The sequence below is a fragment of the Miniopterus natalensis genome, chromosome 15 (genome assembly GCF_054644295.1).
Source record: "Miniopterus natalensis isolate mMinNat1 chromosome 15, mMinNat1.hap1, whole genome shotgun sequence".
NCBI lineage: Eukaryota > Metazoa > Chordata > Mammalia > Chiroptera > Miniopteridae > Miniopterus > Miniopterus natalensis.
Window position 1 is genome coordinate 22,514,245 of NC_142095.1, and position 18,935 is coordinate 22,533,179.

Genomic DNA, 18,935 nt, shown 5'->3' on the forward strand with positions numbered 1-18,935 from the left:
CCCAGGGCTGCATGCCCGTGCCATTCCCTTTCCCCTCTCCTTCCCCCACAGGCACGTGTCTCCTAAAATCTAAGGGGCCCCACGAGACTTGCAACCAGGGGAGCAACGGGCAGCAGCGGGTCGTCCCGGGCTAACCCCGTGAACCTGTCCCCAAGGCCCCCTTTTCTCTGACTTCTCAGTGGGCCAAAGCAGCCCAGCCTGGGCTCGCCTGCTGCTCTTTCTAGGCTCTTCCTTGTTTCACTGTCCTAAGTGTGTTTTTGCTGCGGTCAATAAATTCTTGCTTGCTTTGCAAAGAAAAAAAAAAGAAGGGTGTGTCTTGGGACGCCGCTTTAAGGCTCACAGCTTTGCCCGGGAGTAATACAGTCATGGGGTGCCTGAGTCTGTCACTCACATCCTCTCTCTTCTGCCTTCGGAGTGGAGCAAATAAAGAGGCAAAGAAAGCAGAAGTAAATGGAAGAAAGGAAGTGGGTTACGAAGTACAGATCCGTGGTGACAGAACAGTCACAGAGGCGTAAATTACGGCGTAGAGAATATAGTCAATAATCCTGTACTAACTGTGTACGGGGCCAGGAGGGTACTTGGCATATCAGGGGGGACCACGCTATAAAGGACATGATTGTCTAACCACTATGCTGTACACCCGACACTAATACAGGATAATGTTGAATGCAAACTGTAATTAAAAAATAAAAAATAAATAAAAGAAAGGAGGGAAGCAGCCTTTTTAACACTCCCCTGCACTGGGAGAGAGAATAGAAGGTCCCTCCTTTAGAGGTAGGGGTGTAACCTCCCTACACCCCCTCCCCAGGAGGAATATCAAAAAAGCCAGAGGGATGGATGTACTACTCTGATTTGTCACAAAATCTTAAGCAAAACCACTAACCCTGCTTCTTTGCCATTTCTTAGATTTCCTGTCATGCTTCAGTCACTGTCCCTCGTTCCATCTGCCAACCACAAGAGTCAAGATGTTTGTAATGTGCTCTCTCTCTGGGGCAGAGAGGGAGTGACCGAGCTGGAGGGTGCTCAGGCGAGACAAGACTCCAGCTGTGACCTCCAGGGGCAGGCACCACCCCGACACGGGCCCTGCTCCTTCAGTCGGCTGGCATTTCTCATCACGGCAGCTGCGGAAATTTCTTTTGACCTTTGCCAGATGGGATCCCAAAGGAAGGAAGGCACAGTGAGGCAGAAAAATAAAAACACTGTCTTTCCCTCTCTCCCCACCAGGAAGCTGGCTTGTAGCAGCTCCGAGGTGGCTGACAGAGGATCTCGTCTTGGAGAAGAGTAAACAGATCCACAGCCCTGCACCTGGGACAGAGGCAGGGTTCTTGGTGTGAATCAAGGAGGAGCCTTGACAGATCTGCAAAGGATCAGAAGCTCAAAACTACCTCCAAGCCGGAAAGCCTGCTCGAGTTCTTACAGCTTACGGTGGAGGGTAGGTGTTCAGTCTTAACATGTCTGAGCGCGACAGATGGTCTCGTCAACTCCCTCATTTTACAGAGAAGGAAATTGAGGGCAGAGAAGTGAAGTGACTTCTGTAAGTTCACCAAGTACAGGGCTGGGGCTAAAATCCAGGTCTCCTGCCTCCCTGATTTCACCACTGCCACACAAATACCAAGTTATAATAATTGAAACTTACACATGCTTACTATATACCAGACTTGTTAGCTATGGACTGCTCTGAGCCCCTCATACAAATCAACTCAACTTACCCCTAGAACAATATATCATTCTGCTCACTTTACAGGCGAGGTAACTGAGGCACAGAGAAGTGAAGTAAGTTTCCCAAGACCACACAGCTAACACTAGGTATCATTGAACTGAAAGAAGCTGAACTTCATAGTTTGTCTTAACTGATGAATGTGTTTACGGTCTTTAGTCCTTTACAATAGTGCTGAAATGACAATATTGTTATTACCCAGATTCCTGGGCCCTACCTTCAGAGATTATGATTCAGTTTTCTGGGGAGGTTCCCAAGAGCAAGCCTTAGAAGCAAGCAACCGGTCAGTTTAGATGCCCGTGGTCTCTAGACATGCTGAGAAACATTGGACAGAAAACCCAGGAGTCCATGGTTTGTGACAATGGTGACAATAATTACAATTATAATAATTACAATTATATCCTGGAGCACACTGTCTTCTTCAGTTCAATAAGAAACCCAACCACAGACAAAAAACAACATTCAAAGGGCCATCCTGGCTCCTTAATGACCATTCAATGCAGCACTGCTCTAAGCAGGCAAACAAAATCCTAAAATGTTATGCTCACGAGTGTCAGACTGAGAGATGCCCAGGAGGGAAGGGCATTGCTTATGTTGGCTTTATCTTGCCAGTTCACACATCTTTTCTGGACTGCAGCCAAGCCCAGGGACATTCCACAAAGAAGTGTGTCACTCCTGGAGGCTGCCATTGGAGATTTATGGCTTTGTGAGACTTGGTTAGTTCAGATAAGCTTCAGAGGCTCCCAAATGCTCGCCCAAACCTTTTTAACTTCATAGCTCGCTACACTTGAGGAAGATTGAAACACCTACGGCCGTGTGGGCAGAGAGAGGAGGCTGGCTTTGACAGTGACTTATGCCTCGAGCTCTCAACAAGAGCTCTAGCTTCATGATCTGAGTCACTGCATTGGCTCAGCCTGTACCATCTCCTCTACCACATCTACAGGTGTAAGATCTGTCTAAGACGCTGACATTCTATCTGAGAATCTTCCCATTTGATTTCTCCACAAAGTAGATCTGCTTTAACAGGTGTTGTTCTTTCCCCGGGAAACACCAAACTCAATTTAAAAAATTTTAAATCCTTATTTGACGCGGGGGAAAGATTTCTTAATCCTATTGAAATGGCGACTTCCAGTTGAATGATGAGCCCTGAGTTAATGCCCCTTGACTGACTGACGAGAGGTGACATGTGCAGTGTGAGCTGTAAGTTCTGCTGGTCAGAGAGCACGACTCCCCGGTTTTCCTTGTAAAGTACCCTGTGCACACGATGCCTAATAAATACATGCTTTTCCTCCTGCCGCTTCGTTTGTTTTTAGTATAAGTAGCACATGGTTATTTCTGTGTACCAGGCACTCACGGGCCACGGTCTTTACGCACATCTCATTTAACCCTCGCAACAAACCCGCTAGGCAGGTGTTGGTCACGCTTTGAAGAATGTTGAAGTTAAGAGTAGATAACCTTTTCTGGGTCACTCGGCTCAAAGGCGGCAAAGTGGGGACTTGAACCTTGGTCCCCTGGGGAAGAGTCCGTGGCTTTCCACCACCGCCCTGCCTATTTAGCTATCGTGGAATGAACGCTCCTGGAGCATCCGCTCTGTTTTTGCAACTCTCCAGGGGCACTGGTCACACGGCGCTTGATGCTACCTGGCTGTTTTTAGGAAGCCTGTCCAGCCCGGCCCTGACCAAGGCCGGGAGCACTGTGCAGAGCTCCTTGGCTGGCTGACCCCTGCAGGCAAGCCGGAGATGTAGAGTATTTGAAACAGAGGGGTGGCACGACAAGGTGGCGCTGCACACAGGCCGCTGCTGCTCACGGAGTCTGAGCAGAGCCGAGGCAGAGAGCCCGCGACGGGGGGGATTCCAGAGGCGCCGAGAAAGGGCAGCCGCAGGGCTCAGCCTCGAAGCAGCCGCTGGGCTTGAGAGGGGAGAAGATGAAAGAAAAAGCGAGGATTCCCCCCCAGCTCCTGTCTGGGGTTATTCAGGGAATCACAGCAAGAACCAAGGGACAGTTTGGGGGCCAAGGGCTAATGCAGTGCAGCTGTGCCTCGGGCTTCGAGTTCCCAAAGTTCGAGTTTGGAAGCCTTCGAAAACCGAGGGATCAGCAGCCGACAGCGAGGCCTCAGGATCTTGCGCCCAGCGGGAGCCGCAGGGCATGTTCGAATTCCGAGGCGTGTTCGAGAACCGAAGCATTTACCGCCGGGTGTACGGCGTTTGTAATCCGAAACGTTCGTCAACGGAGATGTTCGAGAACCGAGGCACCACTGTATTTGGCCCTGCTGCATGCTGAATCCCACGCTCTCGGCCTCTAACAAATGCCCTGATTCTCTGGACTCACGACAGGCCATCGTTGCTTCCTCCAGCAAGATGCCTGAGTCTGTTCCTAAACGAGTCGTGCGGCTCGTGGTTTATCGATTGCTATAATGTGATGCCTGGAGACAACCTCCCATTGGGTCCCCACGGAGGAAAAGGCATGTGAAGACCAGAAAACAACAACAACAACAACCCAGAGGACTCCATTTGTATGGTTAATCTGTCTGGAGACCACAGGCTGGCAACGTGGGGCTCACTGACAGCCAGGAGGAAGTCCTGGCACAGCCCGGCAATTTGATTACGGTGTGTTTCCAACATAAGCTCATTTACTTGCTCCTCTTGTTTAATTACTGCTTACGCAGCCATCATAGGCGTTCACGACTTGGTTTTTTTTTTTTAAAAGGAACCCAACAGATTCTAAAATCATGGCGATATGAGCCACTCTTAACCAATCACACAAAATGATCTGTGGAAAACAGTTTGTTACTGACACATCCAAGCCAATTCCGGGTGTTTAAATTGCACTGACCATCTATCCCTAAGCCAATATAAAATAAACTCAGGCATGCCAGTCGGATTCACAAAAATTATTCTGGATCCTCTTGCTTTGTCACTACCATTGATCCTGGATCCTGCTCTGTGCTGGTGTTTATAATGTTTCTTTGGCTTGCTGGAGCACCTAGCTTATCCTCTGAGCACAACAGGACCTTTGATGCTCAGTACTCCTTAGGGCCTAGCTAATCCTTGGGATCCTCTTACTCATGTCTCTTTTTGGGGCAACTATCACATCTGCCCCAGGTCTGGATCCTGAGTCCCCACTCAGAAATCGGCTTTTGAATAAAGCCTCGTGTAGACTTACTTCAGCCACCCTTGGAACCAGGCTTAGGATAATCCAATTCTTCTTTTCTGAAATTTCATTCAGTTGTCACAGGGTCTCTCTGACCCGTAGCCTTTCTACATAGACTCGACCAGTCATGGTTCTCTGAGAAAAAGCGTTTGGAAGTTCCTGGATGAAATAAGGAAACCAAACATTTTTACTAAGTGGTTAGTCTAAAATTGCTAAAGAGTGAAACTCATCCAAGAGAATTGTTTCTCCTTTTCTAAACAATAATTATTATAGACAGACTGAGCAGAAGACTTTCTGGAGAGATAGGAGGGCTTGGTTCTATGAGTCAGCCAAATAGATATCCTAGTCTTTTTCATCTGGATGGAGTCAGATAGACATTAGCGAGATGCACAAGCAGAGAGCTGGGATTTTGACAGGATTAAGCAGGGGCACTGACCTGTCTTATCAGGCTTATTACCCAAGTAATCGAACCTTTCTTCTCATTCCATTTCTATCACTGGACAGGCCAAAAGCTTTATTTGTCTTTGGGGAGATGAAACAGAACTTCTTTACCTGGGAGAGTAAACCCATCCATTCACTGATGGGAAAGGTCCTCCCAGTAACAGCCTCATCAATAACTGCTTTGGGAGGTCAGCCAAAGTTGTGAAAACTATAAGAAACTTCTCCGGCTATCATAACAGCCAATGTATTTTCCAACTAAATCCCATTCTCCACATCAAGGTTATCATATGAAAGAGCAGAAATAAAAAATTATTAATCCATATAGTAGCAAAACATTTTAAAAGTTCATTTCACAGAGTACTAATCCTGCAGGAGGTTAATAGGCATTAATGAAAAATAGAAAAAGGGCTGCATCCTCAATAAGTTTGGGTTACCCTGACATAACAGAAGTTAAACAGTTTTCTCTATCGTAGGCACTGCCAGAGCCTCTGAAATGCCAACGAGCAGGGCACAGTTACCAGAGCGAGGAAAACCAGAAACCAAGGGTGCAAAATTTAAGGAAGCACTATTCTCAGAGCACGAAGCTGAGAGTGACTGCTTCCTTAAATTTTGCACCCAATACACCTGTTGCCTGACTATTGTCCAGCCCTTGTTAATGGGCACTGTGAATAATTTTCAAGATTAAGGCATACTCTGCAGCATTTCCCAATTTATTTGGCCAAGGAACTTGTATGTGCATTGGTATACAGGTAAAAATGTGTCATGAGATTAGTAGTGTCTTATGAAAAGAAGTTTGAGAAACAGACTTCTTTCACTCATGCAATAAATATTGTTTTTGAGTGTCTAGTATGGTACCAAACAATGGCAGGGCACTGGGGATATGAAAAGGAAAAGGAAACAGTCCCTTTCCTTAAAATGTTGAGATTTAGAGGGAAAAATCAGTACAAGCATACAATTTAGTAAGAGCCACGCTAGAGGTGCTTCTTTTTAAAAACATGTTTATATTGATTTCAGAGAGAGGAAGGACAAGGGAGAGAGAGAGAAAAACATCGATGAGAGAGAAACATCGATGGGCTGCCTCCTGCATGCCCCCTACTGGGGACTGAGCCAGCAACCCGGGCATGTGCCCTGACCGGGAACCGAACTGGAAACCTCCTGGCTCGTGGGAAGATGTCCAACCGACTGAGCCACACTGGAGGACCATGGGATCAAAGCAGACAGACTGGAGTTTGAGGAAAGCCAGCAGAGGGTTTATAGTGGGGCTGAGCAAGGGAGCTGAGTTTTGAAGAATAAATGCAGTTAATCTTCAGATATGAAAGGGTGACAAGCCTGCCAAGTAGAAGGAACAGTGTGGGTGCTGTGTGTACTGAGGTGTGACAACCTGAGGTGTGTCTGGGGAACGGCACAGTGTTGGACATGTCTGCTGGATGCAGCCATGGGGAGGAAGACAATGCTCATTGAAATCAACGGGCTTTAAAGAAAGGATATCCTGGGAGGGTCATAAGAATGGAGAATTAAGAGCATCGGCACGACATATGTGTATATACACCTTTCACAGGCCAACATGTGGCTGGAAGTGAAGGACTCTAAGGCTTTAGAAGGTGATGGAGCTGCAAGGTGAGCAGGGTCTGGGTCCCTAAATCCCTGTATGGAGCTTGCCCGTGGAACACCCAATTACATTTTCCCTGACTCAGGAATAAGCTTTCACTTTACTAAGCCACTGAGAGTTCAGTTTAAAAAAATACGTGTAAAAGAACAAATGGAAGATTAAAAAGCAACCCAGGCATGATCAGAAGAGATCTGGCTCTCTAGACCACATCAGCCAAGGATTAACAACGTTTAATAACGAGGAGCTGGGAGCTCATAGAAATCTTACTGTTGTCATATTTATGTTGGTTCAGATTGACTGGAGAGTGAAATGATTACAACCTTCACTCTAGACCATGGATTTGATGGCTCTCCCCTCATCCAGTTATTTATGAGCCCCCGCTAGACGGTTACAAATGAACTCCTGGGCTGGACGAACAACACCTGACTTTCTAACCAAGATTCTCATGCTCAGAGTGAGTGACACTAGGTCAGCATAACCCCTTAAAGAATGTTGTTTTACCAAGATTTGTTTTTGAGTGTGCAGTATATTACATGAGTGTAATCCTTCGATTAAACCAACTTCCCTTTGCCCCTTTTTTTCTCTTCTTTCACAAATGTTTTCTGAGTACTAACCATGGGCCAGATACTGTGCTAGTTGTTGGCTATAAAATGATGCACAAGATAGTCGTCATTTCTGCCATCACGAGCTTACACTCTAGCAGGAAAGACAGACAACTAACTAGGCAATTACAATGCAGGACAGTAAGTGCTTTCTTAGAGGGTGCACAGGGTGCTATGGGAACACTGTGCAGGGCAGAAGCTTTCAGTATGTTTCACCCACATCACCGTTGACTCCTTCCCCATTTGGGGGCACAGCAACTCTTGGTATCTTTTCTCTCCCAACACCTATGTCTTTGTTAGAGGACTATCTCTAAGTTGCCAGACTTCTTTCCATGTGGGTATAGTGCTTGAAGTTCTTGGGGGCAGCCCTTAACCAGTGACTAACATGCAGAAGTCTAAATGTTGCCCCTGACTGAGACAACTCTGAGATGTGACTCACTGTTTCCAGATATTCCTGGTAGGATTGAGCCCAATTTCCAAGCAAATTTCGAGACTTTGCTTGATATCCTGCCCTTGCTTTGCCTCCTTCCCTTCTCTGGTTCCACTTGCCCGCTCCACTATCAACTATTCCTGGGAACATGTTCACGTGAATCCTTACCTCAGGGTCGGCTTCTATAGGATCCAACCTATGACAGGCATCTAGCCCAATCCAGAAGTCAGGGAAGACTTCTTGAAAGAAATGTCACTTAAGGTGATGTCTGATGAATAACCAGAGTCAACCAAGTGTATGGGGAGTGGATGGAAAGGAAAGATGTTCCAGGACATCCAGAGGCTTCTCTTGCAGAAGCCGTGGTTGGGTGCAAATTTCCTCTCTTGAATCCATCTTATTTTTCCTTTTTTTAAAAAAATAATATATCTTTATTGATTTCAGAGAAAGGAAGGAAGAGGGAGAGAGAGAGAGAGAGAAACATCAATGATGAGAGAGTCACTGATAGGCTGCCTCTTGCACGCCCCCACTGGGGATCGAGCCCGCAGCCCGGGCCTGTGCCCTGACCAGGAATCGAACAGCGATCTCCTGGATCCTAGGTCGGTGCTCAACCCCTGAGCCACACCCGGCTGGGGTCATTTTTCCATTTTGACTAGTGTTATGGTGAGCTCGCAGCTTCCCTAAACTTTACGTCAACGATGCAAAAATACCTGTTTTCCCATGATCAACATTATCAGGGGATTTCTTTTTAAAACAAAATATATTTGTTCCTCCTTTATGGATGGATTCATTGCCTGTATCAGTGTGAATAATGCCTTGGCAAAAATGGGAGCAGGCTAGCCCATTACACTTCGTGATATAAATTATCCTTGATGGAGAAAGTCCCTGTTCATCAATACTGATGTGGCTGTGTCATCAATTTAATAGCCGAATGCTAAGGACCATTAAACCCAGCACTGTTTGCCATACCATTATTTATAATGCCCAAGAGTACCATGTAATTAATTCTGTGACTGATTGACAAAGTAAATTGCAGGGTAATCAATCATATTGTATAAACACTTGTCACCGGGCTGCATGTGGGATGAGAAGGTTGACTTGTGATGTGTCAGTGCTTCCCTGGATTGTTGTTCAGGGCCACTGTGAGGCCCAACACTGGTAGAGACCTGATTTTCAGATCCAGATTTAACCTTAACCTACGTCCTTTGGGAGGGTGACACTATGAAGAATGTCTCAGTTCCCCTTTATCTGGGATGGCTTTTTCTTTTTAGGTCCCCTCCACTTGTGATTTTTTTTTCTTTGCCCAAGTCCCTGCTTTCACTTAGTTTTCTTTTTAAAAGAAGCAATTTACACTCTTCTGTAATAGTTTCTTCTCACTAAGGCTATGTTGTAACGTGTTCTCCTCTTTGAGTTGACAGGGAATGAATCACCATGAGCGAGGGTAGTGGAGACCAAGTTAGTTTGCCTCTCACGTATGGACTGTTCTGTAAAGTTCACAGTCACCCAGAAGGGCTGGCTTCTCTGCCCATGATGGCTACTTGTGACTTCAGAAACTCTAGCTTCTGTGTCACCAAGAGAAAGCTGAGACCATGGTTGAGATTCATTCCAGAGGAAAGAAATGGCTAATGAAAAGATATGACCCCAACATTAGTGTGAGGCTCTCCTGTCTGAATACTGAGGTAATATATGATATGTTAGCATGGCCTGCAGAAACTGGACCTGTGGTTAGGTGGGGTGCTCCCTCACGTGGGGACGCAGTGTTTGAAATACTAGTCATAGAAGAGGAGTCAGGTCCTTAGAGTGGTAAACAGAGGGTCTGTGCCCTTCCCTTGGCATTTCTCTCTTAGGTCTAGACTAGGGTGGCAAATTCCAGACATGGCCATTATCATTAATTTCCCCCACTATTCCTTGCAAACCTTCTTACCCTCCATCCACTGTAGACATCACCAACCAATCACTGTACTTGCCCCACTGGGTTGGGATAGAACCTCTGACTCCTCCTCAGTCCAGCATCCCAGCCAGTCACTGTCTATTGTTCGAAGTTATAAGATTAAAACCCATTTTGGCCGTCTCAAGTCTGAAGAGTCAGAATGCACATTTATCTAGTATACACTGGTGGCAGGCTGGGTGCGAGGAGGGAGAGAGCTCCCTGAATGTCATCACCTTACCCACTGGGGCAGGACTGTGAGCCTCGAGAGTGAGCCATAGCTTGTCAACCGGATCGTTTTCACTTGTTACTCCCTGGGTTTAATTTCTCTTTGTTCTCTCCTGTCTTTCGGTAACATTTGGTTTGAATGATTTGGCCTGTCAAGCTGGGCCACAGAGTCCTGGAGGAGAACCGTGTGTCCATGGTTGGGTCAGAGTTAAGTGGGAAACTGGGTTACCTCGAGATCAGAGTATATCTGAGGCTGCTTATTAGTGAATACTCCTAGGAAGTCCAGGTCTTACAGTTCAGCTGCTTTTCCCCTCCTTACTCTGAGATAATTCCTCCTACTGACAACGTTAGCGATCCCTAGTGCTATTTTATTAAAGACAGCAGCTTTCATTCTCGTCGCCTTGCCAAGACTATGAAGAACTCTTATAGATGTAACAAGAAATTCCTTCATTCACAGCAATTACTATCTCATCTCTCTTCCTCCCACCTCTCCTTTTCACAAAGCCATGCATTTTCCATGGCAAGTCCTTCTGATTTTATGTGTCGCTAAAGCCACAAGATCAGGTAGCAAATATCAAAGTCTCCTGATGACTCAGGACTCTAGCATCCCATGGATATGATGATGGTGATGATGATGATGATTCTACCAGCTTGAGTTTCTAAGAAAGCCCTGGGAACCTTGCCTTCCTCTCCTTCTGTCCTTACTTAGAAGCTTAGCTTGGAAGACACTCTCTGGGGCTTTGATCTTTGAAGAGGTGAACAAACCGACAAACACGGACCTAGCAGTGTCCTATTCGTATTTGCAAACAGTCCCCTTGGCAAGCAAGTATGTGCTCTCTAAACCTAAGTACTTCTTGGACATGTGAGTCAAAAGAGAATCTGTAAGCAACTCATAGAGGCAGCTGCTTGTGGAGAATTCAGCTTGGCATGAAATCTAGTTCAGCTGAAAGGTTTGGACATATAATCACTGCCAAGCAGACCATCATTCTCTGTGTCTCTCTGGTCATGTACAAATCATTCATTTGGCAGGTTCCTTGCAATTCCACTCATTAAGGGCATCTGATTGGTCTTTTGGCCCTGCATCAGGATTCTACAAAATTTTTCTTCAAAGCCCAAACATCATCCCAACCAAAAGCAAGGGAGGGAATTCAGGTACAATATTTAAGATTTCTTTTTTAACTTAAGAATTCTGTGGATTTACATTTGACCTGGTGGCTGGCCTGGGACTTGTTTGGACTCCTCCCAGCCCAGCATGAAGAAACAGGAATCCACTCTTATTCCAATAAGTTATCTTTGGGATTTTATTGGTTTGATATTCCAGGTTAGTTTGTAAGAGTGGGTCAAAGGAAGAGAAAGAAAAAAGAAACTTACTGTGAAGGTACAGAATCTAGCCTGTGCATGTCTATATTATTGTTTTAATCATTACTTCCTTCACTCAGCCCAACACCATGCCCCTAATACTGTGTGCTCAGCAGGCTGCCAGGGAAAAAATGCCATATACAAAGTGAGTTTACAAACACAGTCGCTTAAGGAGCTTGTCATCTAGTAGGGAAGATAAACATATACTGGAAGTAACCTAACACGAGAGTGAAGTTGTGTGACAATTTATGAGGAAATAGAGAGAGAGCAAGGTTTGAGTGAACGCAAAGGAGTGATGTTTTGGTTGTTCTCTTTGGACACGAAAACAGAAATGGAATCTTAATTATCTTTCTAACTTTCTGCCAGGAAAAAGCTATGTGTTGAGTAAATGCTCGATGAATGCAACCGAGGGAGAACATGGAACATTTCCTGGAGGGATGTGTAGTTTAGGTTGGGAGAGAGGAGGTAAGAGGAAGTTCTGTGTAGGAAACAGAAAGAGTTTAGAAATAGTGTATGGTTTGGGGGTGGGGTGGGAAAGTGGGGGGCAGCCTGCTGGGGCAGAAGGGAAGGACAGAGGATAGTGAAAGAGAACCGATGTACATTCACAGCATTTGTCATTAGTTTGGGCTTCCTCCCAGATGCGACTCCCAGTTAGAAGTAACTAAAGATATAATCCTTGCACTCCCACTCCAACGTAACTAGAGATATAAAGCAGCCTCTTGTTTCTAACCCACTTATGGGGCTATGCATTGTTCTCATGGGAAATGAATTCGTCCTGGGATCTTCTGGAATTCAGCAAAGTCTTACATCAGTATTCTCAAACGCAAGCATGCAACAGAATCTCCTGGCAGGCTTCTTGAAACACAGGTTTCTGGGATCCATCTGCAACGTTTCTGATTTACCCCGAAGTTAGAACTTCCAACAAGCCCTCTGGCGATGCTGATGTGTGAGCTCTAGGACCATAGTTTGGGACCCACTGTCTTCCATCCATGTAGCTCTGCCTCTCCCTCGTCTTGGCAGCATTTCCCACGACGCAGAGAGAACCAAACGTCATGGGAAGCTGTGATGAGCAGAGCCTGGTAAATGCCTGCCGCAGGAGGATGCTTCAGATGCGCTTGGTTTCAGGGGATGTAATGTTGCTGGAATAAAACTGCATTAACCTCCAACTTATAAATGATTGTATGTTGGAAATTCCTATGGTTAACTGGATGTTCAGAACTCAAAACATTAGTTTCCCTCAGAGCCACCAAGTTGTAAATAGTGTTTAGGCCTGCAGCTCAGCACAAATGCTCTGGTCACCTAGAATATATCTAACAAACTCAATTCTAAAAGAGATAATCACAAAAATATCACCATGGCAATACCGTCAGTTAAATCAAACACAATCTTGAATATGTGTGTTTCAGTTCCAACGGTTGATTCTTAGAAGTTACACGACCACTAAATTTTGATAAATTAAATTGTATTTTCATGCATTAGGGTCCTCACTCATTGAATGACCTTTAATCAAAGGGTAACAGTAGCATAGAATGAATTTTAAAATAATGAAACGGTGCATAAAGGAGTTCTTAAAAACTCTGTCTTTTGAAAGTTGGAATTTACTTTTATATATCATAGTTACTTATAGAAAAAGACTTCATTTAACATAGGCCTCTCAGGCTCATTATGGCACTGACTTTGAACCCTTTACTAGAGGTGCTGGGCTGCAGAACACCTGCTACCCCCACCTCCCTCTTCTGAGGGTTTCTTTCCACATAAGTTACTATTAGGGTGCCTCATGTCTGTGCTCCTCTGAAGTGAGCACCTTGCCTAAGGACAGCCAGTCAGTAGGTTGGGCAGGAGTCTACGAGATAACCTGGTGTGGAAGTTCTGCTCATCTTGGACCATGGGAACTAACTGGACCTATCAGAACTTGAGACAGAGAAAAAGAATGAAGCAGCAGGTTTGGGGAATTGTAGCTGAAGGACACAGAGAGGATAGCTGGGTTGCTACAATAATAAACACTTGTGAATCCCTGCTGCTTAGGAGGTTGGCCAGTTGACCCAGTCACTAGTGCTGCTCTGCAATCTGAATGATCTATTGAGTCTTGAACTCATAATAAGCTCTGCAAGACCTGGTGGTTCAGCTGTTCCTGGAATCCTGGGACTGTAGCAAAATCCCATATATTCTTTTCTTTTTCCCCAGGTGAATTCTTACATAACTCACCTGAACTAAAGGTCAATAAAATTCCTTTTAATAAAAACTGCCTAACTAACATAAACTCCTATGGAAATTCCCTAGTGATAGATTTGGCACAGAGTTGATGCTTACTTTCCAATCTTCATTCCAGGTCTCTATCTGAAAAATTGGAATAATATTTCTTTCCTCTCCCTCCTGATCACTCCCAACTGATTAGTAAGTTAAAATTTGCACAGCTTTGAATTCATCAGAACTGGAGGCACATAAAAATGTAAAGAATTAAGGAACAGGAGATACATAAAAGAGAAAGGAAGAGTGAGAGTCAGGGAGATCAGCCCTCACCACAGAGGAAGATGCAAAGCCTTTGATGAGCTGCATCTATAAATAATTAGTTTTGTCAACCTCTGTAGGGCTTTGGTCAATTGGTTCAGGTCCACTAGGGATAATGAGGTTGAGGGACATGCTGCCAGTGAGCTCGACTATAACATGAGCCAGAGAACCATGTGCTTCAGATAATCTCCCTGCACTTGTGTGATGCAGAATTATAGGGTCTGAGTAATATTCTGATGAGCACCGGTATTTGTAGATTCATTAAATGGGAACTCGACTCACCATGCCTGTCTCACACTGCTCATAGAAATCTTCGTATCTTAGGTTCAGTGACAATTTGAGGATCGTTCCACTCTGACTCTAATTTTAAGGCTAAGGAAACAGGAAACATGTGGTAGGAAGATGAACATCACAATATTTATTCATGATAGTATTGAAAGCCTACTTGCTCTTAGCTCAGAGACAGTAAAAACTTCCTCTTATTCACCTATTCAATCACTTATTTTGTGGGACCGTTTATAAATAATAGCTCCACTGCTGTCACATATCTTGTCTTATTTGATTCTCTCAACAACCCTTCGAGATGGGCAGAGGTATCATTTCCACTTTACAGATGAAGAGGCCAATGCTCAGAGAGGCTAGGCTACTTGTTGGAATCCCAGATCCTCTGACTTCTGATCCAGATGCCTTCCCAACAAATAATGTATTTGAAAATACTTCTTAAACTAAAATGTGGAACAAAAATGCTGGTCTTTGTCATAACCCTCACCTTCATCCCCGTGCCTCACCTTCATGCCCATGCCACATTCCCTGGACTATAGCAAAGGTCCACTCTTAAGGACAGTGTCTTCTGTGTGTCTTTGGTTCTCAGCACAACACTTTGCAATTACAGGAAGGCAAGTATGAATTAAGTGAGAATCTCCACTGGATTATAAACAGAATCCTCTGGAATGGTGGCAACTTTTCTTGATTTCCAACAAACCATTCTGAGCCTTTGCTTAATTGTTGTTAATAATTTTCTCCAGAGGCTTCTGTTTATCACCAACATTAACACCACCTCCCCCCAAGCAATTCATTCATCCATCCATCCATCCATCCATTCATCCATCCGTCCATCCATCCATGATTTCTTTGTCAATGACTATGTGCCAGACACTGTGTTAAGGGTTAAAGATACAGAGATAACAAGGAATGGTGCCTCTTTTCGCAGAATGTAGTGTGTGTGGTGAAGTGTGGTGCTGAGCAGAGGGGTGGGAAAGAGAAAACACAGGCAAGCACACCAACAGTTTATAGTAGGGTCGAGCACTGCTAGGAAAAAGATGAGAACAGGATACTGTGGAGACACAGAAGAAAGTTTTAAGTCAGAATGAGGGGTCAGGGAAGGCGTTTTAGAGGAGCTGGTACTCGTCTTGGGAACCATCCCTCTGCAAAGGCCACCTGCCCTTCTGAGTCTACAGGAGAGCTCTTGGTGTAAGTAGAAAAAGCATTGCTGACAGCTCTGCCTGAAGTTGTATTAAGCTAGAACATAGCTTATCTTAAAGATATCTTATCTAATGATCCATTTATAGAGAAGCAAACAGAGTTCCAATGAAATTAAGTGACATCACAAAGACAGGCAGCTATTGATTGGGAAGATTTAAGCCCAAGTCTCCAGAGCAATCCTCTTCCCCCCCCCCCCCATATGTTTTCCTTTACATTACAAATAAGCTCTTTTGTCTTTGTTTTCTACTCATGCTGACAGGCTAAAGGAAATAAGGTGTGGCTTCATATAGTCCTGATACTGTTCAGTTGCATAGCAGTGTGGGAGGGTAAGCTTCCCTTTGGTCTCGTTTTAATCAAAGAGAAATTGGTTTTACATAAATACAGACAAGGGCTGTCTGATAGGGTTTGAAAAAGCATTCACCAAAGATCCCTCTGCTCCTGAAATATTCATCTCTCAGGAGCTAGAGTGTTCACCAATAGCATGCAGCGTACGGCACGTGACATACATTCCTGCGATTGTCCTGCCACAGGGAGACACAGACCTTGAGTGGCCCCTGTCTGGGACCTGCCGCATAGTAAAATTGTCATGTTTCTTTTTCTTGTAGAATAAAAGTCAAGCACTCCCTGGAAGCACGTCCTAGAACTATGGTTGACACAGCTGTGGGGGAAGATTAGTTTTCTTTCTGGAGCTGGGTGATATGAAGAAAGGAAAGCCTTTGTGAGCTATTTCTTGTGAATGAGAGGAAGCTGCGTGGCAGGGAGAACTCTGAAAGCCCATGTAATCACCTGATGAACTTGACACTGGGTGGGGAGGAAGGCCCTGTGGCAGAGAGATTAACCAAGTGTTACTAGTTGTCAGTCTATGACATTTACAGAGTCAGTCAACATCCCCTAGCTGTGAAAAATATAATATGGAAGGTACTGTGGGGGGAAGTGTGAAGGGCAAGAAGAGAGGATAACTCACAACTACTGAACTCTGGACTCTGTGTACAGTGAAATGCACACATAAGCCCATTAAATTCTCCAAACAACTTATGAACTTTTGGTTGTACAGGTTCCAGGAAGCTAAGTGACTTGACCAAGTTCACCAGCTTGAAAACTATTCAAACAGAAGTGTGCCTGATTTCTAAGGCCAGCTTCTTTCATCCAGTCAGTCTTGCCTATCTTTGCCAAATAATAAGAATCACTAGTGGGTGTTTGTTACACATGTAGATTCCAAAGCCCCTGGCAAGACTTAGAATCAGAATGTCTAAATGAGGTGTCTGGGATCTTCATCTTTAATATGCAGCCTAGGTAGTTTTTAGGATCAAGTCATCTTGGGAAACCCTGTAATGTATCATGCTGACTTGACAAGTGGCATGAGGTTGAAGAAGAGAGGGGAGGGAGTAGAGAGAGGTTAGGAAGATAGAATTGACAGGTCTTCACTGTGATTGCAGGAAAGCAAAGCCCTCCATCTCTGATCAGCATTTTTCATCCAAAATTCTGTGGGCCGTAAACTCCTGCCTTGCAACAAAATCCTTTTCTAACCAGGGCAAAAGAAAGGGGATGGCCATCCCACCGTGTTCCTTTGGGTGTGAGCGCCCCAGGAGAGCCTCAGCCGGAGCAGGCAGTGTGCAGGTGTGCTGGTCTGTTTGCACAATGCGTTGGAGATGATTTGCTTAATACTCACAGGTGGAAAGAAATGTAAAAAGGTTTCTGGGAGAGCACCCAACTATCCAGTCCCTGTTTTCAGAACAAAAAAGTTACTTTAATTGTTTGGTTGACTTAAAAAATGATGATGATGATGATGTACTGCAATGAAATGATTTAAAGACAGTTTCTTAGAGCAAGAAATTGTTTCAAAGTTTGTTTTAAATCAACAAATCTGTGCTGGGGTAAATCTTTTTCCTTTTGGCACAGTGGGACACTTTTCCTGAGCCCTTGGTCCTGAGTTGCTCAACCCCTGTGGGCCAGATAAATGCTAATTTTTTTGGCCTTCAGTGAAGATAGCACCTACAGTAGGCAGACCAATGGTTCCTCAAAGATACCCACATCCTAATCCCTTGAATATGTTACTATACATGGCAAAAGAGACTTTGCAGGTGTGATTAAGTTAAGGATCTGGAGACAGGAAGATTATCCTGGATTATCCAGGTGGGCCCAAGGCAATCACAGGGTCCTTATAAGAGGGACGAAAGGGTCAGAATCAAAGACAGAAATGTGATGATGGAGGCAGATGTCGGAGAGATGTGATTGCTAGAAAGGGGTTACGAGACAAGGAATGCAGGCAGCCTCTAGAAGATGGGAAAAGCAAGGAAGCTGATTATCCCCAGAGCCTCCAGAAGGAACGCAGCTCTGCTGACACTTGTATTTCAGCTTAGAGAGGGACTTGCTTTGGATTTCTCACCTCCAAAACCATAAGATAACAAATTTGTGTTGTGTTAAGCCACCAAGTTTGTAGGAAGTTGTTACAGCAGAAATAGGGAACTAATACACCTCCCTGAAGTGGCTTTTGTCTGGCATTTCCATGTAGGGTGCCTAATTACAGGAATAGATATATGGCAATGCCTGCCCAAAGTAAAAAAAGTATGCTGTCCTGTGTGCATAAGCACAGCACGGAACAGTCATATAACATAAGGGAAGGAGGTGTAATTGGCCGGGAAGGTGGGCGCTTGATGTTACAGGTCAGAAATGGCTGTCCTCTGCTAGTAGTGAGATGATCAGCGAGGCCTTACTGAAATCCCAGAGATGTGTCCGCAGGAGTTTGCCTCTGTCCGTGGTGCTGAAAAACACTGGTCCTAGAAAACAGAGTCTAACTACTGTTGATTGGTGGCCACATCTAGGGGCATCTAGAAAAGATGGAGGTATGCTCCAAATTTTCTTTAAGCCCAGCCCACATGCTATATATAGTTCACACGGGACAATAGGGACAAAGGGACAAAGGAGGAGCTGAGTAGCTAAAGAGAGACTACAAAATGTTAATGTGATAATTCTTTCTGAAATGCCTACAGAGTTTCCATTTCTACCCTTTTGCTATACCATCACCTCTATTTTTATATCAGCTTTCTATGTCACTAAAACCTACTATAGTAATATACTCAAACTAAAAATATAACCCTGAAATTTTATTTTTATGCAACAAAACAGATGGAGTGTGATACAATGAAGTCCATCACTGGGTGATGATTTTTGTTAGGTTAGGAGAAGTTGTGACAGCGCCAGTGGATGAACCATTTCACACATGTTTCTCTCCTCTCAAATCTCCATGTACAATTCTGGGCCACTGTGACCCCCTCTTGCTGGGCACAAGGTTGTTGGCAGACACGGTCCCAGCCAAGTTCCCCAAATCACTCCTCACAAGAACTATCATTCTTGTCCAAACTTCACTTCCTTACTCCTCGAAGATGCTTTCCTTATCTTCACTGCTGTCCGCCCCCCTTGGAATTGATTTCTGCCTTTAAAAAAGTTAGTACAAGCTGCTGAGTCAAGGCCCTTGTTACTCAAAT

The 18,935-nt window shown here is 44.7% G+C and overlaps 1 protein-coding gene across 1 annotated transcript in view; it reads right to left on the bottom strand.

The window, feature by feature from the left end:
• Positions 1 to 18,935, bottom strand: part of CPNE4 (copine 4) — a 316,423-nt gene that overhangs the window by 39,418 nt on the left and 258,070 nt on the right. The gene's annotated exons all lie outside the window — the stretch shown is intronic.